The sequence below is a fragment of the Leptonotus elevatus genome, chromosome 1, assembly GCF_054856555.1.
Source record: "Leptonotus elevatus isolate MCC_2025b chromosome 1, RoL_Lele_1.0, whole genome shotgun sequence".
NCBI lineage: Eukaryota > Metazoa > Chordata > Actinopteri > Syngnathiformes > Syngnathidae > Leptonotus > Leptonotus elevatus.
Genome location: NC_141239.1, coordinates 48,766,912 through 48,787,445, shown reverse-complemented (window position 1 = coordinate 48,787,445; position 20,534 = coordinate 48,766,912). Strand labels below are relative to the sequence as shown.

The following is a 20,534-nucleotide window of genomic DNA, read 5'->3' as shown; positions in this document are numbered from 1 at the left end:
TTTTTCCACCCCAAGTTGGGACGAGTGTAATCTTTAAAAGAGTCAACTGTGGGCTTTTTCTCGGCTTACGGCCATACTACCCTGAGAACGCCCGATCTCGTCCGATCTCGGAAGCTAAGCAGGGTCGGGCCTGGTTAGTACTTGGATGGGAGACCGCCTGGGAATACCAGGTGATGTAAGCTTTTTTTTTTTTTTTTTTGCACCTCCGTCGCAAAAGTAAACTTTCACAAAATAATTCCAGTTTGCTAGCTACTTGCTAGCAGACAGCAACACGCTAAACTGACAGGATGAGAGCTGAAAATGCTGTCAAAATGCTTTTTCCACCCCAATCTGGGACGAGTGTAATCTTTAAAAGAGTCAACTGTGGGCTTTTTCTCGGCTTACGGCCATACTACCCTGAGAACGCCCGATCTCGTCCGATCTCGGAAGCTAAGCAGGGTCGGGCCTGGTTAGTACTTGGATGGGAGACCGCCTGGGAATACCAGGTGCTGTAAGCATTTTTTTTTTTTTTTTGCACCTCCGTCGCAAAAGTAAACTTTCACAAAATAATTCCAGTTTGCTAGCTACTTGCTAGCAGACAGCCACACGCTAAACTGACAGGATGAGAGCTGAAAATGCTGTCAAAATGCTTTTTCCACCCCAAGTTGGGACGAGTGTAATCTTTAAAAGAGTCAACTGTGGGCTTTTTCTCGGCTTACGGCCATACTACCCTGAGAACGCCCGATCTCGTCCGATCTCGGAAGCTAAGCAGGGTCGGGCCTGGTTAGTACTTGGATGGGAGACCGCCTGGGAATACCAGGTGCTGTAAGCTTTTTTTTTTTTTTTTTTTGCACCTCCGTCGCAAAAGTAAACTTTCACAAAATAATTCCAGTTTGCTAGCTACTTGCTAGCAGACAGCCACACGCTAAACTGACAGGATGAGAGCTGAAAATGCTGTCAAAATGCTTTTTCCACCCCAAGTTGGGACGAGTGTAATCTTTAAAAGAGTCAACTGTGGGCTTTTTCTCGGCTTACGGCCATACTACCCTGAGAACGCCCGATCTCGTCCGATCTCGGAAGCTAAGCAGGGTCGGGCCTGGTTAGTACTTGGATGGGAGACCGCCTGGGAATACCAGGTGCTGTAAGCTTTTTTTTTTTTTTTTTTTGCACCTCCGTCGCAAAAGTAAACTTTCACAAAATAATTCCAGTTTGCTAGCTACTTGCTAGCAGACAGCCACACGCTAAACTGACAGGATGAGAGCTGAAAATGCTGTCAAAATGCTTTTTCCACCCCAAGTTGGGACGAGTGTAATCTTTAAAAGAGTCAACTGTGGGCTTTTTCTCGGCTTACGGCCATACTACCCTGAGAACGCCCGATCTCGTCCGATCTCGGAAGCTAAGCAGGGTCGGGCCTGGTTAGTACTTGGATGGGAGACCGCCTGGGAATACCAGGTGCTGTAAGCTATTTTTTTGTTTTTTTTTTGCACCTCCGTCGCAAAAGTAAACTTTCACAAAATAATTCCAGTTTGCTAGCTACTTGCTAGCAGACAGCCACACGCTAAACTGACAGGATGAGAGCTGAAAATGCTGTCAAAATGCTTTTTCCACCCCAAGTTGGGACGAGTGTAATCTTTAAAAGAGTCAACTGTGGGCTTTTTCTCGGCTTACGGCCATACTACCCTGAGAACGCCCGATCTCGTCCGATCTCGGAAGCTAAGCAGGGTCGGGCCTGGTTAGTACTTGGATGGGAGACCGCCTGGGAATACCAGGTGCTGTAAGCTATTTTTTTGTTTTTTTTTTGCACCTCCGTCGCAAAAGTAAACTTTCACAAAATAATTCCAGTTTGCTAGCTACTTGCTAGCAGACAGCCACACGCTAAACTGACAGGATGAGAGCTGAAAATGCTGTCAAAATGCTTTTTCCACCCCAAGTTGGGACGAGTGTAATCTTTAAAAGAGTCAACTGTGGGCTTTTTCTCGGCTTACGGCCATACTACCCTGAGAACGCCCGATCTCGTCCGATCTCGGAAGCTAAGCAGGGTCGGGCCTGGTTAGTACTTGGATGGGAGACCGCCTGGGAATACCAGGTGCTGTAAGCTTTTTTTTTTTTTTTTTTGCACCTCCGTCGCAAAAGTAAACTTTCACAAAATAATTCCAGTTTGCTAGCTACTTGCTAGCAGACAGCCACACGCTAAACTGACAGGATGAGAGCTGAAAATGCTGTCAAAATGCTTTTTCCACCCCAAGTTGGGACGAGTGTAATCTTTAAAAGAGTCAACTGTGGGCTTTTTCTCGGCTTACGGCCATACTACCCTGAGAACGCCCGATCTCGTCCGATCTCGGAAGCTAAGCAGGGTCGGGCCTGGTTAGTACTTGGATGGGAGACCGCCTGGGAATACCAGGTGCTGTAAGCTTTTTTTTTTTTTTTTTGCACCTCCGTCGCAAAAGTAAACTTTCACAAAATAATTCCAGTTTGCTAGCTACTTGCTAGCAGACAGCAACACGCTAAACTGACAGGATGAGAGCTGAAAATGCTGTCAAAATGCTTTTTCCACCCCAATCTGGGACGAGTGTAATCTTTAAAAGAGTCAACTGTGGGCTTTTTCTCGGCTTACGGCCATACTACCCTGAGAACGCCCGATCTCGTCCGATCTCGGAAGCTAAGCAGGGTCGGGCCTGGTTAGTACTTGGATGGGAGACCGCCTGGGAATACCAGGTGCTGTAAGCTTTTTTTTTTTTTTTTTTGCACCTCCGTCGCAAAAGTAAACTTTCACAAAATAATTCCAGTTTGCTAGCTACTTGCTAGCAGACAGCCACACGCTAAACTGACAGGATGAGAGCTGAAAATGCTGTCAAAATGCTTTTTCCACCCCAAGTTGGGACGAGTGTAATCTTTAAAAGAGTCAACTGTGGGCTTTTTCTCGGCTTACGGCCATACTACCCTGAGAACGCCCGATCTCGGAAGCTAAGCAGGGTCGGGCCTGGTTAGTACTTGGATGGGAGACCGCCTGGGAATACCAGGTGCTGTAAGCTTTTTTTTTTTTTTTTTGCACCTCCGTCGCAAAAGTAAACTTTCACAAAATAATTCCAGTTTGCTAGCTACTTGCTAGCAGACAGCAACACGCTAAACTGACAGGATGAGAGCTGAAAATGCTGTCAAAATGCTTTTTCCACCCCAATCTGGGACGAGTGTAATCTTTAAAAGAGTCAACTGTGGGCTTTTTCTCAGCTTACGGCCATACTACCCTGAGAACGCCCGATCTCGTCCGATCTCGGAAGCTAAGCAGGGTTGGGCCTGGTTAGTACTTGGATGGGAGACCGCCTGGGAATACCAGGTGCTGTAAGCATTTTTTTTTTTTTTTTGCACCTCCGTCGCAAAAGTAAACTTTCACAAAATAATTCCAGTTTGCTAGCTACTTGCTAGCAGACAGCCACACGCTAAACTGACAGGATGAGAGCTGAAAATGCTGTCAAAATGCTTTTTCCACCCCAAGTTGGGACGAGTGTAATCTTTAAAAGAGTCAACTGTGGGCTTTTTCTCGGCTTACGGCCATACTACCCTGAGAACGCCCGATCTCGTCCGATCTTGGAAGCTAAGCAGGGTCGGGCCTGGTTAGTACTTGGATGGGAGACCGCCTGGGAATACCAGGTGCTGTAAGGTTTTTTTTTTTTTTTTTGCACCTCCGTCGCAAAAGTAAACTTTCACAAAATAATTCCAGTTTGCTAGCTACTTGCTAGCAGACAGCAACACGCTAAACTGACAGGATGAGAGCTGAAAATGCTGTCAAAATGCTTTTTCCACCCCAATCTGGGACGAGTGTAATCTTTAAAAGAGTCAACTGTGGGCTTTTTCTCGGCTTACGGCCATACTACCCTGAGAACGCCCGATCTCGTCCGATCTCGGAAGCTAAGCAGGGTCGGGCCTGGTTAGTACTTGGATGGGAGACCGCCTGGGAATACCAGGTGCTGTAAGCTTTTTTTTTTTTTTTTTTGCACCTCCGTCGCAAAAGTAAACTTTCACAAAATAATTCCAGTTTGCTAGCTACTTGCTAGCAGACAGCCACACGCTAAACTGACAGGATGAGAGCTGAAAATGCTGTCAAAATGCTTTTTCCACCCCAAGTTGGGACGAGTGTAATCTTTAAAAGAGTCAACTGTGGGCTTTTTCTCGGCTTACGGCCATACTACCCTGAGAACGCCCGATCTCGTCCGATCTCGGAAGCTAAGCAGGGTCGGGCCTGGTTAGTACTTGGATGGGAGACCGCCTGGGAATACCAGGTGCTGTAAGCTTTTTTTTTTTTTTTTTGCACCTCCGTCGCAAAAGTAAACTTTCACAAAATAATTCCAGTTTGCTAGCTACTTGCTATTAGACAGCCACACGCTAAACTGACAGGATGAGAGCTGAAAATGCTGTCAAAATGCTTTTTCCACCCCAATATGGGACGAGTGTAATCTTTAAAAGAGTCAACTGTGGGCTTTTTCTCGGCTTACGGCCATACTACCCTGAGAACGCCCGATCTCGTCCGATCTCGGAAGCTAAGCAGGGTCGGGCCTGGTTAGTACTTGGATGGGAGACCGCCTGGGAATACCAGGTGCTGTAAGCATTTTTTTTTTTTTTTTGCACCTCCGTCGCAAAAGTAAACTTTCACAAAATAATTCCAGTTTGCTAGCTACTTGCTAGCAGACAGCCACACGCTAAACTGACAGGATGAGAGCTGAAAATGCTGTCAAAATGCTTTTTCCACCCCAAGTTGGGACGAGTGTAATCTTTAAAAGAGTCAACTGTGGGCTTTTTCTCGGCTTACGGCCATACTACCCTGAGAACGCCCGATCTCGTCCGATCTCGGAAGCTAAGCAGGGTCGGGCCTGGTTAGTACTTGGATGGGAGACCGCCTGGGAATACCAGGTGCTGTAAGCTTTTTTTTTTTTTTTTTTTGCACCTCCGTCGCAAAAGTAAACTTTCACAAAATAATTCCAGTTTGCTAGCTACTTGCTAGCAGACAGCCACACGCTAAACTGACAGGATGAGAGCTGAAAATGCTGTCAAAAATCTTTTTCCACCCCAAGTTGGGACGAGTGTAATCTTTAAAAGAGTCAACTGTGGGCTTTTTCTCGGCTTACGGCCATACTACCCTGAGAACGCCCGATCTCGTCCGATCTCGGAAGCTAAGCAGGGTCGGGCCTGGTTAGTACTTGGATGGGAGACCGCCTGGGAATACCAGGTGCTGTAAGCTTTTTTTTTTTTTTTTTGCACCTCCGTCGCAAAAGTAAACTTTCACAAAATAATTCCAGTTTGCTAGCTACTTGCTATTAGACAGCCACACGCTAAACTGACAGGATGAGAGCTGAAAATGCTGTCAAAATGCTTTTTCCACCCCAATATGGGACGAGTGTAATCTTTAAAAGAGTCAACTGTGGGCTTTTTCTCGGCTTACGGCCATACTACCCTGAGAACGCCCGATCTCGTCCGATCTCGGAAGCTAAGCAGGGTCGGGCCTGGTTAGTACTTGGATGGGAGACCGCCTGGGAATACCAGGTGATGTAAGCTTTTTTTTTTTTTTTTTTTGCACCTCCGTCGCAAAAGTAAACTTTCACAAAATAATTCCAGTTTGCTAGCTACTTGCTAGCAGACAGCAACACGCTAAACTGACAGGATGAGAGCTGAAAATGCTGTCAAAATGCTTTTTCCACCCCAATCTGGGACGAGTGTAATCTTTAAAAGAGTCAACTGTGGGCTTTTTCTCGGCTTACGGCCATACTACCCTGAGAACGCCCGATCTCGTCCGATCTCGGAAGCTAAGCAGGGTCGGGCCTGGTTAGTACTTGGATGGGAGACCGCCTGGGAATACCAGGTGCTGTAAGCATTTTTTTTTTTTTTTTGCACCTCCGTCGCAAAAGTAAACTTTCACAAAATAATTCCAGTTTGCTAGCTACTTGCTAGCAGACAGCCACACGCTAAACTGACAGGATGAGAGCTGAAAATGCTGTCAAAATGCTTTTTCCACCCCAAGTTGGGACGAGTGTAATCTTTAAAAGAGTCAACTGTGGGCTTTTTCTCGGCTTACGGCCATACTACCCTGAGAACGCCCGATCTCGTCCGATCTCGGAAGCTAAGCAGGGTCGGGCCTGGTTAGTACTTGGATGGGAGACCGCCTGGGAATACCAGGTGCTGTAAGCTTTTTTTTTTTTTTTTTTTGCACCTCCGTCGCAAAAGTAAACTTTCACAAAATAATTCCAGTTTGCTAGCTACTTGCTAGCAGACAGCCACACGCTAAACTGACAGGATGAGAGCTGAAAATGCTGTCAAAATGCTTTTTCCACCCCAAGTTGGGACGAGTGTAATCTTTAAAAGAGTCAACTGTGGGCTTTTTCTCGGCTTACGGCCATACTACCCTGAGAACGCCCGATCTCGTCCGATCTCGGAAGCTAAGCAGGGTCGGGCCTGGTTAGTACTTGGATGGGAGACCGCCTGGGAATACCAGGTGCTGTAAGCTTTTTTTTTTTTTTTTTTGCACCTCCGTCGCAAAAGTAAACTTTCACAAAATAATTCCAGTTTGCTAGCTACTTGCTAGCAGACAGCAACACGCTAAACTGACAGGATGAGAGCTGAAAATGCTGTCAAAATGCTTTTTCCACCCCAATCTGGGACGAGTGTAATCTTTAAAAGAGTCAACTGTGGGCTTTTTCTCGGCTTACGGCCATACTACCCTGAGAACGCCCGATCTCGTCCGATCTCGGAAGCTAAGCAGGGTCGGGCCTGGTTAGTACTTGGATGGGAGACCGCCTGGGAATACCAGGTGCTGTAAGCTTTTTTTTTTTTTTTTTTTGCACCTCCGTCGCAAAAGTAAACTTTCACAAAATAATTCCAGTTTGCTAGCTACTTGCTATTAGACAGCCACACGCTAAGCTGACAGGATGAGAGCTGAAAATGCATTCAAAATGCTTTTTCCACCCCAATATGGGACGAGTGTAATCTTTAAAAGAGTCAACTGTGGGCTTTTTCTCGGCTTACGGCCATACTACCCTGAGAACGCCCGATCTCGTCCGATCTCGGAAGCTAAGCAGGGTCGGGCCTGGTCAGTACTTGGATGGGAGACCGCCTGGGAATACCAGGTGCTGTAAGCTTTTTTTTTTTTTTTTTTTGCACCTCCGTCGCAAAAGTAAACTTTCACAAAATAATTCCAGTTTGCTAGCTACTTGCTAGCAGACAGCCACACGCTAAACTGACAGGATGAGAGCTGAAAATGCTGTCAAAATGCTTTTTCCACCCCAAGTTGGGACGAGTGTAATCTTTAAAAGAGTCAACTGTGGGCTTTTTCTCGGCTTACGGCCATACTACCCTGAGAACGCCCGATCTCGTCCGATCTCGGAAGCTAAGCAGGGTCGGGCCTGGTTAGTACTTGGATGGGAGACCGCCTGGGAATACCAGGTGCTGTAAGGTTTTTTTTTTTTTTTTTTTGCACCTCCGTCGCAAAAGTAAACTTTCACAAAATAATTCCAGTTTGCTAGCTACTTGCTAGCAGACAGCAACACGCTAAACTGACAGGATGAGAGCTGAAAATGCTGTCAAAATGCTTTTTCCACCCCAATCTGGGACGAGTGTAATCTTTAAAAGAGTCAACTGTGGGCTTTTTCTCGGCTTACGGCCATACTACCCTGAGAACGCCCGATCTCGGAAGATAAGCAGGGTCGGGCCTGGTTAGTACTTGGATGGGAGACCGCCTGGGAATACCAGGTGCTGTAAGCATTTTTTTTTTTTTTTTGCACCTCCGTCGCAAAAGTAAACTTTCACAAAATAATTCCAGTTTGCTAGCTACTTGCTAGCAGACAGCCACACGCTAAACTGACAGGATGAGAGCTGAAAATGCTGTCAAAATGCTTTTTCCACCCCAAGTTGGGACGAGTGTAATCTTTAAAAGAGTCAACTGTGGGCTTTTTCTCGGCTTACGGCCATACTACCCTGAGAACGCCCGATCTCGTCCGATCTCGGAAGCTAAGCAGGGTCGGGCCTGGTTAGTACTTGGATGGGAGACCGCCTGGGAATACCAGGTGCTGTAAGCTTTTTTTTTTTTTTTTTTGCACCTCCGTCGCAAAAGTAAACTTTCACAAAATAATTCCAGTTTGCTAGCTACTTGCTAGCAGACAGCCACACGCTAAACTGACAGGATGAGAGCTGAAAATGCTGTCAAAATGCTTTTTCCACCCCAAGTTGGGACGAGTGTAATCTTTAAAAGAGTCAACTGTGGGCTTTTTCTCGGCTTACGGCCATACTACCCTGAGAACGCCCGATCTCGTCCGATCTCGGAAGCTAAGCAGGGTCGGGCCTGGTTAGTACTTGGATGGGAGACCGCCTGGGAATACCAGGTGCTGTAAGCTTTTTTTTTTTTTTTTTTTGCACCTCCGTCGCAAAAGTAAACTTTCACAAAATAATTCCAGTTTGCTAGCTACTTGCTAGCAGACAGCAACACGCTAAACTGACAGGATGAGAGCTGAAAATGCTGTCAAAATGCTTTTTCCACCCCAATCTGGGACGAGTGTAATCTTTAAAAGAGTCAACTGTGGGCTTTTTCTCGGCTTACGGCCATACTACCCTGAGAACGCCCGATCTCGTCCGATCTCGGAAGCTAAGCAGGGTCGGGCCTGGTTAGTACTTGGATGGGAGACCGCCTGGGAATACCAGGTGCTGTAAGCTTTTTTTTTTTTTTTTTTGCACCTCCGTCGCAAAAGTAAACTTTCACAAAATAATTCCAGTTTGCTAGCTACTTGCTATTAGACAGCCACACGCTAAACTGACAGGATGAGAGCTGAAAATGCTGTCAAAATGCTTTTTCCACCCCAAGTTGGGACGAGTGTAATCTTTAAAAGAGTCAACTGTGGGCTTTTTCTCGGCTTACGGCCATACTACCCTGAGAACGCCCGATCTCGTCCGATCTCGGAAGCTAAGCAGGGTCGGGCCTGGTTAGTACTTGGATGGGAGACCGCCTGGGAATACCAGGTGCTGTAAGCTTTTTTTTTTTTTTTTTTGCACCTCCGTCGCAAAAGTAAACTTTCACAAAATAATTCCAGTTTGCTAGCTACTTGCTAGCAGACAGCCACACGCTAAACTGACAGGATGAGAGCTGAAAATGCTGTCAAAATGCTTTTTCCACCCCAAGTTGGGACGAGTGTAATCTTTAAAAGAGTCAACTGTGGGCTTTTTCTCGGCTTACGGCCATACTACCCTGAGAACGCCCGATCTCGGAAGCAAAGCAGGGTCGGGCCTGGTTAGTACTTGGATGGGAGACCGCCTGGGAATACCAGGTGCTGTAAGCTTTTTTTTTTTTTTTTTTTGCACCTCCGTCGCAAAAGTAAACTTTCACAAAATAATTCCAGTTTGCTAGCTACTTGCTATTAGACAGCCACACGCTAAACTGACAGGATGAGAGCTGAAAATGCTGTCAAAATGCTTTTTCCACCCCAATATGGGACGAGTGTAATCTTTAAAAGAGTCAACTGTGGGCTTTTTCTCGGCTTACGGCCATACTACCCTGAGAACGCCCGATCTCGTCCGATCTCGGAAGCTAAGCAGGGTCGGGCCTGGTTAGTACTTGGATGGGAGACCGCCTGGGAATACCAGGTGCTGTAAGCTTTTTTTTTTTTTTTTTTGCACCTCCGTCGCAAAAGTAAACTTTCACAAAATAATTCCAGTTTGCTAGCTACTTGCTAGCAGACAGCCACACGCTAAACTGACAGGATGAGAGCTGAAAATGCTGTCAAAATGCTTTTTCCACCCCAAGTTGGGACGAGTGTAATCTTTAAAAGAGTCAACTGTGGGCTTTTTCTCGGCTTACGGCCATACTACCCTGAGAACGCCCGATCTCGGAAGCAAAGCAGGGTCGGGCCTGGTTAGTACTTGGATGGGAGACCGCCTGGGAATACCAGGTGCTGTAAGCTTTTTTTTTTTTTTTTTTTGCACCTCCGTCGCAAAAGTAAACTTTCACAAAATAATTCCAGTTTGCTAGCTACTTGCTATTAGACAGCCACACGCTAAACTGACAGGATGAGAGCTGAAAATGCTGTCAAAATGCTTTTTCCACCCCAATATGGGACGAGTGTAATCTTTAAAAGAGTCAACTGTGGGCTTTTTCTCGGCTTACGGCCATACTACCCTGAGAACGCCCGATCTCGTCCGATCTCGGAAGCTAAGCAGGGTCGGGCCTGGTTAGTACTTGGATGGGAGACCGCCTGGGAATACCAGGTGCTGTAAGCTTTTTTTTTTTTTTTTTTGCACCTCCGTCGCAAAAGTAAACTTTCACAAAATAATTCCAGTTTGCTAGCTACTTGCTAGCAGACAGCCACACGCTAAACTGACAGGATGAGAGCTGAAAATGCTGTCAAAATGCTTTTTCCACCCCAAGTTGGGACGAGTGTAATCTTTAAAAGAGTCAACTGTGGGCTTTTTCTCGGCTTACGGCCATACTACCCTGAGAACGCCCGATCTCGTCCGATCTCGGAAGCTAAGCAGGGTCGGGCCTGGTTAGTACTTGGATGGGAGACCGCCTGGGAATACCAGGTGCTGTAAGCTTTTTTTTTGTTTTTTTTTTGCACCTCCGTCGCAAAAGTAAACTTTCACAAAATAATTCCAGTTTGCTAGCTACTTGCTAGCAGACAGCCACACGCTAAACTGACAGGATGAGAGCTGAAAATGCTGTCAAAATGCTTTTTCCACCCCAAGTTGGGACGAGTGTAATCTTTAAAAGAGTCAACTGTGGGCTTTTTCTCGGCTTACGGCCATACTACCCTGAGAACGCCCGATCTCGTCCGATCTCGGAAGCTAAGCAGGGTCGGGCCTGGTTAGTACTTGGATGGGAGACCGCCTGGGAATACCAGGTGCTGTAAGCTTTTTTTTTTTTTTTTTGCACCTCCGTCGCAAAAGTAAACTTTCACAAAATAATTCCAGTTTGCTAGCTACTTGCTATTAGACAGCCACACGCTAAACTGACAGGATGAGAGCTGAAAATGCTGTCAAAATGCTTTTTCCACCCCAAGTTGGGACGAGTGTAATCTTTAAAAGAGTCAACTGTGGGCTTTTTCCCGGCTTACGGCCATACTACCTTGAGAACGCCCGATCTCGTCCGATCTCGGAAGCTAAGCAGGGTCGGGCCTGGTTAGTACTTGGATGGGAGACCGCCTGGGAATACCAGGTGCTGTAAGCTTTTTTTTTTTTTTTTTTGCACCTCCGTCGCAAAAGTAAACTTTCACAAAATAATTCCAGTTTGCTAGCTACTTGCTAGCAGACAGCCACACGCTAAACTGACAGGATGAGAGCTGAAAATGCTGTCAAAATGCTTTTTCCACCCCAAGTTGGGACGAGTGTAATCTTTAAAAGAGTCAACTGTGGGCTTTTTCTCGGCTTACGGCCATACTACCCTGAGAACGCCCGATCTCGTCCGATCTCGGAAGCTAAGCAGGGTCGGGCCTGGTTAGTACTTGGATGGGAGACCGCCTGGGAATACCAGGTGCTGTAAGCTTTTTTTTTTTTTTTTTTGCACCTCCGTCGCAAAAGTAAACTTTCACAAAATAATTCCAGTTTGCTAGCTACTTGCTAGCAGACAGCCACACGCTAAACTGACAGGATGAGAGCTGAAAATGCTGTCAAAATGCTTTTTCCACCCCAAGTTGGGACGAGTGTAATCTTTAAAAGAGTCAACTGTGGGCTTTTTCTCGGCTTACGGCCATACTACCCTGAGAACGCCCGATCTCGTCCGATCTCGGAAGCTAAGCAGGGTCGGGCCTGGTTAGTACTTGGATGGGAGACCGCCTGGGAATACCAGGTGCTGTAAGCTTTTTTTTTTTTTTTTTTTGCACCTCCGTCGCAAAAGTAAACTTTCACAAAATAATTCCAGTTTGCTAGCTACTTGCTAGCAGACAGCAACACGCTAAACTGACAGGATGAGAGCTGAAAATGCTGTCAAAATGCTTTTTCCACCCCAATATGTGACGAGTGTAATCTTTAAAAGAGTCAACTGTGGGCTTTTTCTTGGCTTACGGCCATACTACCCTGAGAACGCCCGATCTCGTCCGATCTCGGAAGCTAAGCAGGGTCGGGCCTGGTTAGTACTTGGATGGGAGACCGCCTGGGAATACCAGGTGCTGTAAGCTTTTTTTTTTTTTTTTTGCACCTCTGTCGCAAAAGTAAACTTTCACAAAATAATTCCAGTTTGCTAGCTACTTGCTATTAGACAGCCACACGCTAAACTGACAGGATGAGAGCTGAAAATGCTGTCAAAATGCTTTTTCCACCCCAATATGGGACGAGTGTAATCTTTAAAAGAGTCAACTGTGGGCTTTTTCTCGGCTTACGGCCATACTACCCTGAGAAAGCCCGATCTCGTCCGATCTTGGAAGCTAAGCAGGGTCGGGCCTGGTTAGTACTTGGATGGGAGACCGCCTGGGAATACCAGGTGATGTAAGCTTTTTTTTTTTTTTTTTTTGCACCTCCGTCGCAAAAGTAAACTTTCACAAAATAATTCCAGTTTGCTAGCTACTTGCTAGCAGACAGCAACACGCTAAACTGACAGGATGAGAGCTGAAAATGCTGTCAAAATGCTTTTTCCACCCCAATCTGGGACGAGTGTAATCTTTAAAAGAGTCAACTGTGGGCTTTTTCTCGGCTTACGGCCATACTACCCTGAGAACGCCCGATCTCGTCCGATCTCGGAAGCTAAGCAGGGTCGGGCCTGGTTAGTACTTGGATGGGAGACCGCCTGGGAATACCAGGTGCTGTAAGCATTTTTGTTTTTTTTTTGCACCTCCGTCGCAAAAGTAAACTTTCACAAAATAATTCCAGTTTGCTAGCTACTTGCTAGCAGACAGCCACACGCTAAACTGACAGGATGAGAGCTGAAAATGCTGTCAAAATGCTTTTTCCACCCCAAGTTGGGACGAGTGTAATCTTTAAAAGAGTCAACTGTGGGCTTTTTCTCGGCTTACGGCCATACTACCCTGAGAACGCCCGATCTCGTCCGATCTCGGAAGCTAAGCAGGGTCGGGCCTGGTTAGTACTTGGATGGGAGACCGCCTGGGAATACCAGGTGCTGTAAGCTTTTTTTTTTTTGCACCTCCGTCGCAAAAGTAAACTTTCACAAAATAATTCCAGTTTGCTAGCTACTTGCTAGCAGACAGCCACACGCTAAACTGACAGGATGAGAGCTGAAAATGCTGTCAAAATGCTTTTTCCACCCCAATCTGGGACGAGTGTAATCTTTAAAAGAGTCAACTGTGGGCTTTTTCTCGGCTTACGGCCATACTACCCTGAGAACGCCCGATCTCGTCCGATCTCGGAAGCTAAGCAGGGTCGGGCCTGGTTAGTACTTGGATGGGAGACCGCCTGGGAATACCAGGTGCTGTAAGCATTTTTTTTTTTTTTTTGCACCTCCGTCGCAAAAGTAAACTTTCACAAAATAATTCCAGTTTGCTAGCTACTTGCTAGCAGACAGCCACACGCTAAACTGACAGGATGAGAGCTGAAAATGCTGTCAAAATGCTTTTTCCACCCCAAGTTGGGACGAGTGTAATCTTTAAAAGAGTCAACTGTGGGCTTTTTCTCGGCTTACGGCCATACTACCCTGAGAACGCCCGATCTCGTCCGATCTCGGAAGCTAAGCAGGGTCGGGCCTGGTTAGTACTTGGATGGGAGACCGCCTGGGAATACCAGGTGCTGTAAGCTTTTTTTTTTTTTTTTTTGCACCTCCGTCGCAAAAGTAAACTTTCACAAAATAATTCCAGTTTGCTAGCTACTTGCTAGCAGACAGCCACACGCTAAACTGACAGGATGAGAGCTGAAAATGCTGTCAAAATGCTTTTTCCACCCCAAGTTGGGACGAGTGTAATCTTTAAAAGAGTCAACTGTGGGCTTTTTCTCGGCTTACGGCCATACTACCCTGAGAACGCCCGATCTCGTCCGATCTCGGAAGCTAAGCAGGGTCGGGCCTGGTTAGTACTTGGATGGGAGACCGCCTGGGAATACCAGGTGCTGTAAGCTTTTTTTTTTTTTTTTTGCACCTCCGTCGCAAAAGTAAACTTTCACAAAATAATTCCAGTTTGCTAGCTACTTGCTAGCAGACAGCCACACGCTAAACTGACAGGATGAGAGCTGAAAATGCTGTCAAAATGCTTTTTCCACCCCAAGTTGGGACGAGTGTAATCTTTAAAAGAGTCAACTGTGGGCTTTTTCTCGGCTTACGGCCATACTACCCTGAGAACGCCCGATCTCGGAAGCTAAGCAGGGTCGGGCCTGGTTAGTACTTGGATGGGAGACCGCCTGGGAATACCAGGTGCTGTAAGCTTTTTTTTTTTTTTTTTTTGCACCTCCGTCGCAAAAGTAAACTTTCACAAAATAATTCCAGTTTGCTAGCTACTTGCTAGCAGACAGCCACACGCTAAACTGACAGGATGAGAGCTGAAAATGCTGTCAAAATGCTTTTTCCACCCCAAGTTGGGACGAGTGTAATCTTTAAAAGAGTCAACTGTGGGCTTTTTCTCGGCTTACGGCCATACTACCCTGAGAACGCCCGATCTCGTCCGATCTCGGAAGCTAAGCAGGGTCGGGCCTGGTTAGTACTTGGATGGGAGACCGCCTGGGAATACCAGGTGCTGTAAGCTTTTTTTTTTTTTTTTTGCACCTCTGTCGCAAAAGTAAACTTTCACAAAATAATTCCAGTTTGCTAGCTACTTGCTATTAGACAGCCACACGCTAAACTGACAGGATGAGAGCTGAAAATGCTGTCAAAATGCTTTTTCCACCCCAATATGGGACGAGTGTAATCTTTAAAAGAGTCAACTGTGGGCTTTTTCTCGGCTTACGGCCATACTACCCTGAGAAAGCCCGATCTCGTCCGATCTTGGAAGCTAAGCAGGGTCGGGCCTGGTTAGTACTTGGATGGGAGACCGCCTGGGAATACCAGGTGATGTAAGCTTTTTTTTTTTTTTTTTTTGCACCTCCGTCGCAAAAGTAAACTTTCACAAAATAATTCCAGTTTGCTAGCTACTTGCTAGCAGACAGCAACACGCTAAACTGACAGGATGAGAGCTGAAAATGCTGTCAAAATGCTTTTTCCACCCCAATCTGGGACGAGTGTAATCTTTAAAAGAGTCAACTGTGGGCTTTTTCTCGGCTTACGGCCATACTACCCTGAGAACGCCCGATCTCGTCCGATCTCGGAAGCTAAGCAGGGTCGGGCCTGGTTAGTACTTGGATGGGAGACCGCCTGGGAATACCAGGTGCTGTAAGCATTTTTTTTTTTTTTTTGCACCTCCGTCGCAAAAGTAAACTTTCACAAAATAATTCCAGTTTGCTAGCTACTTGCTAGCAGACAGCCACACGCTAAACTGACAGGATGAGAGCTGAAAATGCTGTCAAAATGCTTTTTCCACCCCAAGTTGGGACGAGTGTAATCTTTAAAAGAGTCAACTGTGGGCTTTTTCTCGGCTTACGGCCATACTACCCTGAGAACGCCCGATCTCGTCCGATCTCGGAAGCTAAGCAGGGTCGGGCCTGGTTAGTACTTGGATGGGAGACCGCCTGGGAATACCAGGTGCTGTAAGCTTTTTTTGTTTTTTTTTTGCACCTCCGTCGCAAAAGTAAACTTTCACAAAATAATTCCAGTTTGCTAGCTACTTGCTAGCAGACAGCCACACGCTAAACTGACAGGATGAGAGCTGAAAATGCTGTCAAAATGCTTTTTCCACCCCAATCTGGGACGAGTGTAATCTTTAAAAGAGTCAACTGTGGGCTTTTTCTCGGCTTACGGCCATACTACCCTGAGAACGCCCGATCTCGTCCGATCTCGGAAGCTAAGCAGGGTCGGGCCTGGTTAGTACTTGGATGGGAGACCGCCTGGGAATACCAGGTGCTGTAAGCTTTTTTTTTTTTTTTTTTGCACCTCCGTCGCAAAAGTAAACTTTCACAAAATAATTCCAGTTTGCTAGCTACTTGCTAGCAGACAGCCACACGCTAAACTGACAGGATGAGAGCTGAAAATGCTGTCAAAATGCTTTTTCCACCCCAAGTTGGGACGAGTGTAATCTTTAAAAGAGTCAACTGTGGGCTTTTTCTCGGCTTACGGCCATACTACCCTGAGAATGCCCGATCTCGTCCGATCTCGGAAGCTAAGCAGGGTCGGGCCTGGTTAGTACTTGGATGGGAGACCGCCTGGGAATACCAGGTGCTGTAAGCTTTTTTTTTTTTTTTTTGCACCTCCGTCGCAAAAGTAAACTTTCACAAAATAATTCCAGTTTGCTAGCTACTTGCTAGCAGACAGCCACACGCTAAACTGACAGGATGAGAGCTGAAAATGCTGTCAAAATGCTTTTTCCACCCCAAGTTGGGACGAGTGTAATCTTTAAAAGAGTCAACTGTGGGCTTTTTCTCGGCTTACGGCCATACTACCCTGAGAACGCCCGATCTCGTCCGATCTCGGAAGCTAAGCAGGGTCGGGCCTGGTTAGTACTTGGATGGGAGACCGCCTGGGAATACCAGGTGCTGTAAGATTTTTTTTTTTTTTTTTTGCACCTCCGTCGCAAAAGTAAACTTTCACAAAATAATTCCAGTTTGCTAGCTACTTGCTAGCAGACAGCCACACGCTAAACTGACAGGATGAGAGCTGAAAATGCTGTCAAAATGCTTTTTCCACCCCAAGTTGGGACGAGTGTAATCTTTAAAAGAGTCAACTGTGGGCTTTTTCTCGGCTTACGGCCATACTACCCTGAGAACGCCCGATCTCGTCCGATCTCGGAAGCTAAGCAGGGTCGGGCCTGGTTAGTACTTGGATGGGAGACCGCCTGGGAATACCAGGTGCTGTAAGCTTTTTTTTTTTTTTTTTTGCACCTCCGTCGCAAAAGTAAACTTTCACAAAATAATTCCAGTTTGCTAGCTACTTGCTAGCAGACAGCCACACGCTAAACTAACAGGATGAGAGCTGAAAATGCTGTCAAAATGCTTTTTCCACCCCAAGTTGGGACGAGTGTAATCTTTAAAAGAGTCAACTGTGGGCTTTTTCTCGGCTTACGGCCATACTACCCTGAGAACGCCCGATCTCGGAAGCTAAGCAGGGTCGGGCCTGGTTAGTACTTGGATGGGAGACCGCCTGGGAATACCAGGTGCTGTAAGCTTTTTTTTTTTTTTTTTTGCACCTCCGTCGCAAAAGTAAACTTTCACAAAATAATTCCAGTTTGCTAGCTACTTGCTAGCAGACAGCCACACGCTAAACTGACAGGATGAGAGCTGAAAATGCTGTCAAAATGCTTTTTCCACCCCAAGTTGGGACGAGTGTAATCTTTAAAAGAGTCAACTGTGGGCTTTTTCTCGGCTTACGGCCATACTACCCTGAGAACGCCCGATCTCGTCCGATCTCGGAAGCTAAGCAGGGTCGGGCCTGGTTAGTACTTGGATGGGAGACCGCCTGGGAATACCAGGTGCTGTAAGCTATTTTTTTGTTTTTTTTTTGCACCTCCGTCGCAAAAGTAAACTTTCACAAAATAATTCCAGTTTGCTAGCTACTTGCTAGCAGACAGCCACACGCTAAACTGACAGGATGAGAGCTGAAAATGCTGTCAAAATGCTTTTTCCACCCCAATCTGGGACGAGTGTAATCTTTAAAAGAGTCAACTGTGGGCTTTTTCTCGGCTTACGGCCATACTACCCTGAGAACGCCTGATCTCGTCTGATCTCGGAAGCTAAGCAGGGTCGGGCCTGGTTAGTACTTGGATGGGAGACCGCCTGGGAATACCAGGTGCTGTAAGCTTTTTTTTTTTTTTTTTTTGCACCTTTTTTTGCACCTCCGTCGCAAAAGTAAACTTTCACAAAATAATTCCAGTTGGCTAGCTACTTGCTAGCAGACAGCAACACGCTAAACTGACAGGATGAGAGCTGAAAATGCTGTCAAAATGCTTTTTCCACCCCAATCTGGGACGAGTGTAATCTTTAAAAGAGTCAACTGTGGGCTTTTTCTCGGCTTACGGCCATACTACCCTGAGAACGCCCGATCTCGTCCGATCTCGGAAGCTAAGCAGGGTCGGGCCTGGTTAGTACTTGGATGGGAGACCGCCTGGGAATACCAGGTGCTGTAAGCTTTTTTTTTTTTTTTTTTGCACCTCCGTCGCAAAAGTAAACTTTCACAAAATAATTCCAGTTTGCTAGCTACTTGCTATTAGACAGCCACACGCTAAACTGACAGGATGAGAGCTGAAAATGCTGTCAAAATGCTTTTTCCACCCCAAGTTGGGACGAGTGTAATCTTTAAAAGAGTCAACTGTGGGCTTTTTCTCGGCTTACGGCCATACTACCCTGAGAACGCCCGATCTCGTCCGATCTCGGAAGCTAAGCAGGGTCGGGCCTGGTTAGTACTTGGATGGGAGACCGCCTGGGAATACCAGGTGCTGTAAGCTTTTTTTTTTTTTTTTTTGCACCTCCGTCGCAAAAGTAAACTTTCACAAAATAATTCCAGTTTGCTAGCTACTTGCTAGCAGACAGCCACACGCTAAACTGACAGGATGAGAGCTGAAAATGCTGTCAAAATGATTTTTCCACCCCAAGTTGGGACGAGTGTAATCTTTAAAAGAGTCAACTGTGGGCTTTTTCTCGGCTTACGGCCATACTACCCTGAGAACGCCCGATCTCGTCCGATCTCGGAAGCTAAGCAGGGTCGGGCCTGGTTAGTACTTGGATGGGAGACCGCCTGGGAATACCAGGTGCTGTAAGCTTTTTTTTTTTTTTTTTTGCACCTCCGTCGCAAAAGTAAACTTTCACAAAATAATTCCAGTTTGCTAGCTACTTGCTATTAGACAGCCACACGCTAAACTGACAGGATGAGAGCTGAAAATGCTGTCAAAATGCTTTTTCCACCCCAAGTTGGGACGAGTGTAATCTTTAAAAGAGTCAACTGTGGGCTTTTTCTCGGCTTACGGCCATACTACCCTGAGAACGCCCGATCTCGTCCGATCTCGGAAGCTAAGCAGGGTCGGGCCTGGTTAGTACTTGGATGGGAGACCGCCTGGGAATACCAGGTGCTGTAAGCTTTTTTTTTTTTTTTTTTTGCACCTCCGTCGCAAAAGTAAACTTTCACAAAATAATTCCAGTTTGCTAGCTACTTGCTAGCAGACAGCAACACGCTAAACTGACAGGATGAGAGCTGAAAATGCTGTCAAAATGCTTTTTCCACCCCAATCTGGGACGAGTGTAATCTTTAAAAGAGTCAACTGTGGGCTTTTTCTCGCCTTACGGCCATACTACCCTGAGAACGCCCGATCTCGTCCGATCTCGGAAGCTAAGCAGGGTCGGGCCTGGTTAGTACTTGGATGGGAGACCGCCTGGGAATACCAGGTGCTGTAAGCTTTTTTTTTTTTTTTTTTTGCACCTCCGTCGCAAAAGTAAACTTTCACAAAATAATTCCAGTTTGCTAGCTACTTGCTATTAGACAGCCACACGCTAAGCTGACAGGATGAGAGCTGAAAATGCTGTCAAAATGCTTTTTCCACCCCAATATGGGACGAGTGTAATCTTTAAAAGAGTCAACTGTGGGCTTTTTCTCGGCTTACGGCCATACTACCCTGAGAAAGCCCGATCTCGTCCGATCTCGGAAGCTAAGCAGGGTCGGGCCTGGTTAGTACTTGGATGGGAGACCGCCTGGGAATACCAGGTGCTGTAAGCATTTTTTTTTTTTTTTTTGCACCTCCGTCGCAAAAGTAAACTTTCACAAAATAATTCCAGTTTGCTAGCTACTTGCTAGCAGACAGCCACACGCTAAACTGACAGGATGAGAGCTGAAAATGCTGTCAAAATGCTTTTTCCACCCCAATCTGGGACGAGTGTAATCTTTAAAAGAGTCAACTGTGGGCTTTTTCTCGGCTTACGGCCATACTACCCTGAGAACGCCCGATCTCGTCCGATCTCGGAAGCTAAGCAGGGTCGGGCCTGGTTAGTACTTGGATGGGAGACCGCCTGGGAATACCAGGTGCTGTAAGCTTTTTTTTTTCTTTTTTTTGCACCTCCGTCGCAAAAGTAAACTTTCACAAAATAATTCCAGTTTGCTAGCTACTTGCTAGCAGACAGCAACACGCTAAACTGACAGGATGAGAGCTGAAAATGCTGTCAAAATGCTTTTTCCACCCAAAGTTGGGACGAGTGTAATCTTTAAAAGAGTCAACTGTGGGCTTTTTCCCGGCTTACGGCCATACTACCCTGAGAACGCCCGATCTCGTCCGATCTCGGAAGCTAAGCAGGGTCGGGCCTGGTTAGTACTTGGATGGGAGACCGCCTGGGAATACCAGGTGCTGTAAGCTTTTTTTTTTTTTTTTTTTGCACCTCCGTCGCAAAAGTAAACTTTCACAAAAGAATTCCAGTTTGCTAGCTACTTGCTAGCAGACAGCAACACGCTAAACTGACAGGATGAGAGCTGAAAATGCTGTCAAAATGCTTTTTCCACCCCAATCTGGGACGAGTGTAATCTTTAAAAGAGTCAACTGTGGGCTTTTTCTCGGCTTACGGCCATACTACCCTGAGAACGCCCGATCTCGTCC

General features: G+C 46.3%; 60 non-coding genes and 6 pseudogenes across 60 annotated transcripts in view; all 66 read left to right on the top strand.

Moving 5' to 3' along the window:
• The first annotated feature begins 63 nt into the window (after positions 1-63).
• On the top strand, positions 64-182 carry LOC147183726 (5S ribosomal RNA). Its single transcript, XR_015092149.1, has one exon. It is a non-coding gene; the product is annotated as a 5S ribosomal RNA (ribosomal RNA).
• Positions 183-378: 196 nt separating this feature from the next.
• LOC147183725 (5S ribosomal RNA) lies at positions 379-497 on the top strand. The gene has a single exon (XR_015091273.1). It is a non-coding gene; the product is annotated as a 5S ribosomal RNA (ribosomal RNA).
• Positions 498-692: 195 nt separating this feature from the next.
• LOC147183724 (5S ribosomal RNA) lies at positions 693-811 on the top strand. Its single transcript, XR_015090642.1, has one exon. It is a non-coding gene; the product is annotated as a 5S ribosomal RNA (ribosomal RNA).
• A 197-nt stretch (positions 812-1,008) lies between these two features.
• Positions 1,009-1,127, top strand: LOC147183723 (5S ribosomal RNA). Its single transcript, XR_015090641.1, has one exon. It is a non-coding gene; the product is annotated as a 5S ribosomal RNA (ribosomal RNA).
• Positions 1,128-1,324: 197 nt separating this feature from the next.
• On the top strand, positions 1,325-1,443 carry LOC147183722 (5S ribosomal RNA). The gene has a single exon (XR_015090640.1). It is a non-coding gene; the product is annotated as a 5S ribosomal RNA (ribosomal RNA).
• Positions 1,444-1,641: 198 nt separating this feature from the next.
• LOC147183721 (5S ribosomal RNA) lies at positions 1,642-1,760 on the top strand. Its single transcript, XR_015090628.1, has one exon. It is a non-coding gene; the product is annotated as a 5S ribosomal RNA (ribosomal RNA).
• A 198-nt stretch (positions 1,761-1,958) lies between these two features.
• On the top strand, positions 1,959-2,077 carry LOC147183720 (5S ribosomal RNA). Its single transcript, XR_015090617.1, has one exon. It is a non-coding gene; the product is annotated as a 5S ribosomal RNA (ribosomal RNA).
• Positions 2,078-2,273: 196 nt separating this feature from the next.
• LOC147183719 (5S ribosomal RNA) lies at positions 2,274-2,392 on the top strand. The gene has a single exon (XR_015090606.1). It is a non-coding gene; the product is annotated as a 5S ribosomal RNA (ribosomal RNA).
• A 195-nt stretch (positions 2,393-2,587) lies between these two features.
• Positions 2,588-2,706, top strand: LOC147183718 (5S ribosomal RNA). The gene has a single exon (XR_015090599.1). It is a non-coding gene; the product is annotated as a 5S ribosomal RNA (ribosomal RNA).
• Positions 2,707-2,902: 196 nt separating this feature from the next.
• Positions 2,903-3,011, top strand: LOC147183717 (5S ribosomal RNA; annotated as a pseudogene).
• A 195-nt stretch (positions 3,012-3,206) lies between these two features.
• LOC147183716 (5S ribosomal RNA) lies at positions 3,207-3,325 on the top strand. Its single transcript, XR_015091140.1, has one exon. It is a non-coding gene; the product is annotated as a 5S ribosomal RNA (ribosomal RNA).
• A 195-nt stretch (positions 3,326-3,520) lies between these two features.
• Positions 3,521-3,639, top strand: LOC147183715 (5S ribosomal RNA). The gene has a single exon (XR_015092233.1). It is a non-coding gene; the product is annotated as a 5S ribosomal RNA (ribosomal RNA).
• A 195-nt stretch (positions 3,640-3,834) lies between these two features.
• Positions 3,835-3,953, top strand: LOC147183714 (5S ribosomal RNA). Its single transcript, XR_015090598.1, has one exon. It is a non-coding gene; the product is annotated as a 5S ribosomal RNA (ribosomal RNA).
• Positions 3,954-4,149: 196 nt separating this feature from the next.
• Positions 4,150-4,268, top strand: LOC147183713 (5S ribosomal RNA). Its single transcript, XR_015093957.1, has one exon. It is a non-coding gene; the product is annotated as a 5S ribosomal RNA (ribosomal RNA).
• Positions 4,269-4,463: 195 nt separating this feature from the next.
• LOC147183712 (5S ribosomal RNA) lies at positions 4,464-4,582 on the top strand. Its single transcript, XR_015091270.1, has one exon. It is a non-coding gene; the product is annotated as a 5S ribosomal RNA (ribosomal RNA).
• A 195-nt stretch (positions 4,583-4,777) lies between these two features.
• On the top strand, positions 4,778-4,896 carry LOC147183711 (5S ribosomal RNA). Its single transcript, XR_015093956.1, has one exon. It is a non-coding gene; the product is annotated as a 5S ribosomal RNA (ribosomal RNA).
• A 197-nt stretch (positions 4,897-5,093) lies between these two features.
• On the top strand, positions 5,094-5,212 carry LOC147183710 (5S ribosomal RNA). Its single transcript, XR_015093955.1, has one exon. It is a non-coding gene; the product is annotated as a 5S ribosomal RNA (ribosomal RNA).
• Positions 5,213-5,407: 195 nt separating this feature from the next.
• Positions 5,408-5,526, top strand: LOC147183709 (5S ribosomal RNA). The gene has a single exon (XR_015092148.1). It is a non-coding gene; the product is annotated as a 5S ribosomal RNA (ribosomal RNA).
• A 197-nt stretch (positions 5,527-5,723) lies between these two features.
• LOC147183708 (5S ribosomal RNA) lies at positions 5,724-5,842 on the top strand. Its single transcript, XR_015091261.1, has one exon. It is a non-coding gene; the product is annotated as a 5S ribosomal RNA (ribosomal RNA).
• Positions 5,843-6,037: 195 nt separating this feature from the next.
• On the top strand, positions 6,038-6,156 carry LOC147183707 (5S ribosomal RNA). Its single transcript, XR_015093954.1, has one exon. It is a non-coding gene; the product is annotated as a 5S ribosomal RNA (ribosomal RNA).
• Positions 6,157-6,353: 197 nt separating this feature from the next.
• On the top strand, positions 6,354-6,472 carry LOC147183706 (5S ribosomal RNA). Its single transcript, XR_015093953.1, has one exon. It is a non-coding gene; the product is annotated as a 5S ribosomal RNA (ribosomal RNA).
• Positions 6,473-6,668: 196 nt separating this feature from the next.
• On the top strand, positions 6,669-6,787 carry LOC147183705 (5S ribosomal RNA). Its single transcript, XR_015093951.1, has one exon. It is a non-coding gene; the product is annotated as a 5S ribosomal RNA (ribosomal RNA).
• Positions 6,788-6,984: 197 nt separating this feature from the next.
• Positions 6,985-7,103, top strand: LOC147183704 (5S ribosomal RNA). The gene has a single exon (XR_015091452.1). It is a non-coding gene; the product is annotated as a 5S ribosomal RNA (ribosomal RNA).
• A 197-nt stretch (positions 7,104-7,300) lies between these two features.
• LOC147183703 (5S ribosomal RNA) lies at positions 7,301-7,419 on the top strand. The gene has a single exon (XR_015091845.1). It is a non-coding gene; the product is annotated as a 5S ribosomal RNA (ribosomal RNA).
• Positions 7,420-7,616: 197 nt separating this feature from the next.
• LOC147183702 (5S ribosomal RNA) lies at positions 7,617-7,725 on the top strand (annotated as a pseudogene).
• Positions 7,726-7,920: 195 nt separating this feature from the next.
• LOC147183701 (5S ribosomal RNA) lies at positions 7,921-8,039 on the top strand. Its single transcript, XR_015093950.1, has one exon. It is a non-coding gene; the product is annotated as a 5S ribosomal RNA (ribosomal RNA).
• A 196-nt stretch (positions 8,040-8,235) lies between these two features.
• LOC147183700 (5S ribosomal RNA) lies at positions 8,236-8,354 on the top strand. Its single transcript, XR_015093949.1, has one exon. It is a non-coding gene; the product is annotated as a 5S ribosomal RNA (ribosomal RNA).
• Positions 8,355-8,551: 197 nt separating this feature from the next.
• On the top strand, positions 8,552-8,670 carry LOC147183699 (5S ribosomal RNA). Its single transcript, XR_015093948.1, has one exon. It is a non-coding gene; the product is annotated as a 5S ribosomal RNA (ribosomal RNA).
• A 196-nt stretch (positions 8,671-8,866) lies between these two features.
• LOC147183698 (5S ribosomal RNA) lies at positions 8,867-8,985 on the top strand. Its single transcript, XR_015093947.1, has one exon. It is a non-coding gene; the product is annotated as a 5S ribosomal RNA (ribosomal RNA).
• A 196-nt stretch (positions 8,986-9,181) lies between these two features.
• Positions 9,182-9,290, top strand: LOC147183697 (5S ribosomal RNA; annotated as a pseudogene).
• Positions 9,291-9,487: 197 nt separating this feature from the next.
• LOC147183696 (5S ribosomal RNA) lies at positions 9,488-9,606 on the top strand. The gene has a single exon (XR_015093946.1). It is a non-coding gene; the product is annotated as a 5S ribosomal RNA (ribosomal RNA).
• A 196-nt stretch (positions 9,607-9,802) lies between these two features.
• Positions 9,803-9,911, top strand: LOC147183695 (5S ribosomal RNA; annotated as a pseudogene).
• Positions 9,912-10,108: 197 nt separating this feature from the next.
• Positions 10,109-10,227, top strand: LOC147183694 (5S ribosomal RNA). The gene has a single exon (XR_015093945.1). It is a non-coding gene; the product is annotated as a 5S ribosomal RNA (ribosomal RNA).
• A 196-nt stretch (positions 10,228-10,423) lies between these two features.
• Positions 10,424-10,542, top strand: LOC147183693 (5S ribosomal RNA). Its single transcript, XR_015093944.1, has one exon. It is a non-coding gene; the product is annotated as a 5S ribosomal RNA (ribosomal RNA).
• Positions 10,543-10,740: 198 nt separating this feature from the next.
• On the top strand, positions 10,741-10,859 carry LOC147183692 (5S ribosomal RNA). The gene has a single exon (XR_015093943.1). It is a non-coding gene; the product is annotated as a 5S ribosomal RNA (ribosomal RNA).
• Positions 10,860-11,054: 195 nt separating this feature from the next.
• Positions 11,055-11,173, top strand: LOC147183691 (5S ribosomal RNA). Its single transcript, XR_015091564.1, has one exon. It is a non-coding gene; the product is annotated as a 5S ribosomal RNA (ribosomal RNA).
• A 196-nt stretch (positions 11,174-11,369) lies between these two features.
• Positions 11,370-11,488, top strand: LOC147183690 (5S ribosomal RNA). The gene has a single exon (XR_015093942.1). It is a non-coding gene; the product is annotated as a 5S ribosomal RNA (ribosomal RNA).
• Positions 11,489-11,684: 196 nt separating this feature from the next.
• Positions 11,685-11,803, top strand: LOC147183689 (5S ribosomal RNA). Its single transcript, XR_015093940.1, has one exon. It is a non-coding gene; the product is annotated as a 5S ribosomal RNA (ribosomal RNA).
• Positions 11,804-12,000: 197 nt separating this feature from the next.
• Positions 12,001-12,119, top strand: LOC147183688 (5S ribosomal RNA). Its single transcript, XR_015093939.1, has one exon. It is a non-coding gene; the product is annotated as a 5S ribosomal RNA (ribosomal RNA).
• Positions 12,120-12,314: 195 nt separating this feature from the next.
• On the top strand, positions 12,315-12,433 carry LOC147183687 (5S ribosomal RNA). Its single transcript, XR_015093374.1, has one exon. It is a non-coding gene; the product is annotated as a 5S ribosomal RNA (ribosomal RNA).
• Positions 12,434-12,630: 197 nt separating this feature from the next.
• On the top strand, positions 12,631-12,749 carry LOC147183686 (5S ribosomal RNA). The gene has a single exon (XR_015091259.1). It is a non-coding gene; the product is annotated as a 5S ribosomal RNA (ribosomal RNA).
• A 195-nt stretch (positions 12,750-12,944) lies between these two features.
• On the top strand, positions 12,945-13,063 carry LOC147183685 (5S ribosomal RNA). Its single transcript, XR_015093938.1, has one exon. It is a non-coding gene; the product is annotated as a 5S ribosomal RNA (ribosomal RNA).
• Positions 13,064-13,253: 190 nt separating this feature from the next.
• Positions 13,254-13,372, top strand: LOC147183684 (5S ribosomal RNA). Its single transcript, XR_015091257.1, has one exon. It is a non-coding gene; the product is annotated as a 5S ribosomal RNA (ribosomal RNA).
• A 195-nt stretch (positions 13,373-13,567) lies between these two features.
• Positions 13,568-13,686, top strand: LOC147183683 (5S ribosomal RNA). The gene has a single exon (XR_015093937.1). It is a non-coding gene; the product is annotated as a 5S ribosomal RNA (ribosomal RNA).
• Positions 13,687-13,882: 196 nt separating this feature from the next.
• Positions 13,883-14,001, top strand: LOC147183682 (5S ribosomal RNA). The gene has a single exon (XR_015093936.1). It is a non-coding gene; the product is annotated as a 5S ribosomal RNA (ribosomal RNA).
• A 195-nt stretch (positions 14,002-14,196) lies between these two features.
• On the top strand, positions 14,197-14,305 carry LOC147183681 (5S ribosomal RNA; annotated as a pseudogene).
• Positions 14,306-14,502: 197 nt separating this feature from the next.
• On the top strand, positions 14,503-14,621 carry LOC147183680 (5S ribosomal RNA). The gene has a single exon (XR_015093935.1). It is a non-coding gene; the product is annotated as a 5S ribosomal RNA (ribosomal RNA).
• A 195-nt stretch (positions 14,622-14,816) lies between these two features.
• LOC147183679 (5S ribosomal RNA) lies at positions 14,817-14,935 on the top strand. Its single transcript, XR_015093363.1, has one exon. It is a non-coding gene; the product is annotated as a 5S ribosomal RNA (ribosomal RNA).
• A 197-nt stretch (positions 14,936-15,132) lies between these two features.
• On the top strand, positions 15,133-15,251 carry LOC147183678 (5S ribosomal RNA). The gene has a single exon (XR_015091253.1). It is a non-coding gene; the product is annotated as a 5S ribosomal RNA (ribosomal RNA).
• Positions 15,252-15,446: 195 nt separating this feature from the next.
• Positions 15,447-15,565, top strand: LOC147183677 (5S ribosomal RNA). The gene has a single exon (XR_015093934.1). It is a non-coding gene; the product is annotated as a 5S ribosomal RNA (ribosomal RNA).
• Positions 15,566-15,761: 196 nt separating this feature from the next.
• LOC147183676 (5S ribosomal RNA) lies at positions 15,762-15,880 on the top strand. The gene has a single exon (XR_015093933.1). It is a non-coding gene; the product is annotated as a 5S ribosomal RNA (ribosomal RNA).
• Positions 15,881-16,076: 196 nt separating this feature from the next.
• On the top strand, positions 16,077-16,195 carry LOC147183675 (5S ribosomal RNA). Its single transcript, XR_015091619.1, has one exon. It is a non-coding gene; the product is annotated as a 5S ribosomal RNA (ribosomal RNA).
• Positions 16,196-16,390: 195 nt separating this feature from the next.
• Positions 16,391-16,509, top strand: LOC147183674 (5S ribosomal RNA). The gene has a single exon (XR_015091807.1). It is a non-coding gene; the product is annotated as a 5S ribosomal RNA (ribosomal RNA).
• Positions 16,510-16,705: 196 nt separating this feature from the next.
• On the top strand, positions 16,706-16,824 carry LOC147183673 (5S ribosomal RNA). Its single transcript, XR_015093932.1, has one exon. It is a non-coding gene; the product is annotated as a 5S ribosomal RNA (ribosomal RNA).
• A 196-nt stretch (positions 16,825-17,020) lies between these two features.
• LOC147183672 (5S ribosomal RNA) lies at positions 17,021-17,129 on the top strand (annotated as a pseudogene).
• A 196-nt stretch (positions 17,130-17,325) lies between these two features.
• On the top strand, positions 17,326-17,444 carry LOC147183671 (5S ribosomal RNA). Its single transcript, XR_015093931.1, has one exon. It is a non-coding gene; the product is annotated as a 5S ribosomal RNA (ribosomal RNA).
• A 198-nt stretch (positions 17,445-17,642) lies between these two features.
• Positions 17,643-17,761, top strand: LOC147183670 (5S ribosomal RNA). Its single transcript, XR_015091918.1, has one exon. It is a non-coding gene; the product is annotated as a 5S ribosomal RNA (ribosomal RNA).
• A 209-nt stretch (positions 17,762-17,970) lies between these two features.
• LOC147183669 (5S ribosomal RNA) lies at positions 17,971-18,089 on the top strand. The gene has a single exon (XR_015093929.1). It is a non-coding gene; the product is annotated as a 5S ribosomal RNA (ribosomal RNA).
• Positions 18,090-18,285: 196 nt separating this feature from the next.
• On the top strand, positions 18,286-18,404 carry LOC147183668 (5S ribosomal RNA). Its single transcript, XR_015093928.1, has one exon. It is a non-coding gene; the product is annotated as a 5S ribosomal RNA (ribosomal RNA).
• A 196-nt stretch (positions 18,405-18,600) lies between these two features.
• On the top strand, positions 18,601-18,719 carry LOC147183667 (5S ribosomal RNA). The gene has a single exon (XR_015093927.1). It is a non-coding gene; the product is annotated as a 5S ribosomal RNA (ribosomal RNA).
• A 196-nt stretch (positions 18,720-18,915) lies between these two features.
• On the top strand, positions 18,916-19,034 carry LOC147183666 (5S ribosomal RNA). Its single transcript, XR_015093926.1, has one exon. It is a non-coding gene; the product is annotated as a 5S ribosomal RNA (ribosomal RNA).
• A 197-nt stretch (positions 19,035-19,231) lies between these two features.
• On the top strand, positions 19,232-19,350 carry LOC147183665 (5S ribosomal RNA). Its single transcript, XR_015091886.1, has one exon. It is a non-coding gene; the product is annotated as a 5S ribosomal RNA (ribosomal RNA).
• A 197-nt stretch (positions 19,351-19,547) lies between these two features.
• Positions 19,548-19,666, top strand: LOC147183664 (5S ribosomal RNA). The gene has a single exon (XR_015092082.1). It is a non-coding gene; the product is annotated as a 5S ribosomal RNA (ribosomal RNA).
• Positions 19,667-19,862: 196 nt separating this feature from the next.
• Positions 19,863-19,981, top strand: LOC147183663 (5S ribosomal RNA). Its single transcript, XR_015093925.1, has one exon. It is a non-coding gene; the product is annotated as a 5S ribosomal RNA (ribosomal RNA).
• A 197-nt stretch (positions 19,982-20,178) lies between these two features.
• On the top strand, positions 20,179-20,297 carry LOC147183662 (5S ribosomal RNA). The gene has a single exon (XR_015093924.1). It is a non-coding gene; the product is annotated as a 5S ribosomal RNA (ribosomal RNA).
• Positions 20,298-20,494: 197 nt separating this feature from the next.
• LOC147183661 (5S ribosomal RNA) overlaps positions 20,495-20,534 on the top strand; it is a 119-nt gene continuing 79 nt past the window's right edge. Inside the window, exon 1 of the ribosomal RNA XR_015091846.1 lies at positions 20,495-20,534. This exon is cut by the window's right edge and continues 79 nt beyond it. This is a non-coding gene — a ribosomal RNA (5S ribosomal RNA).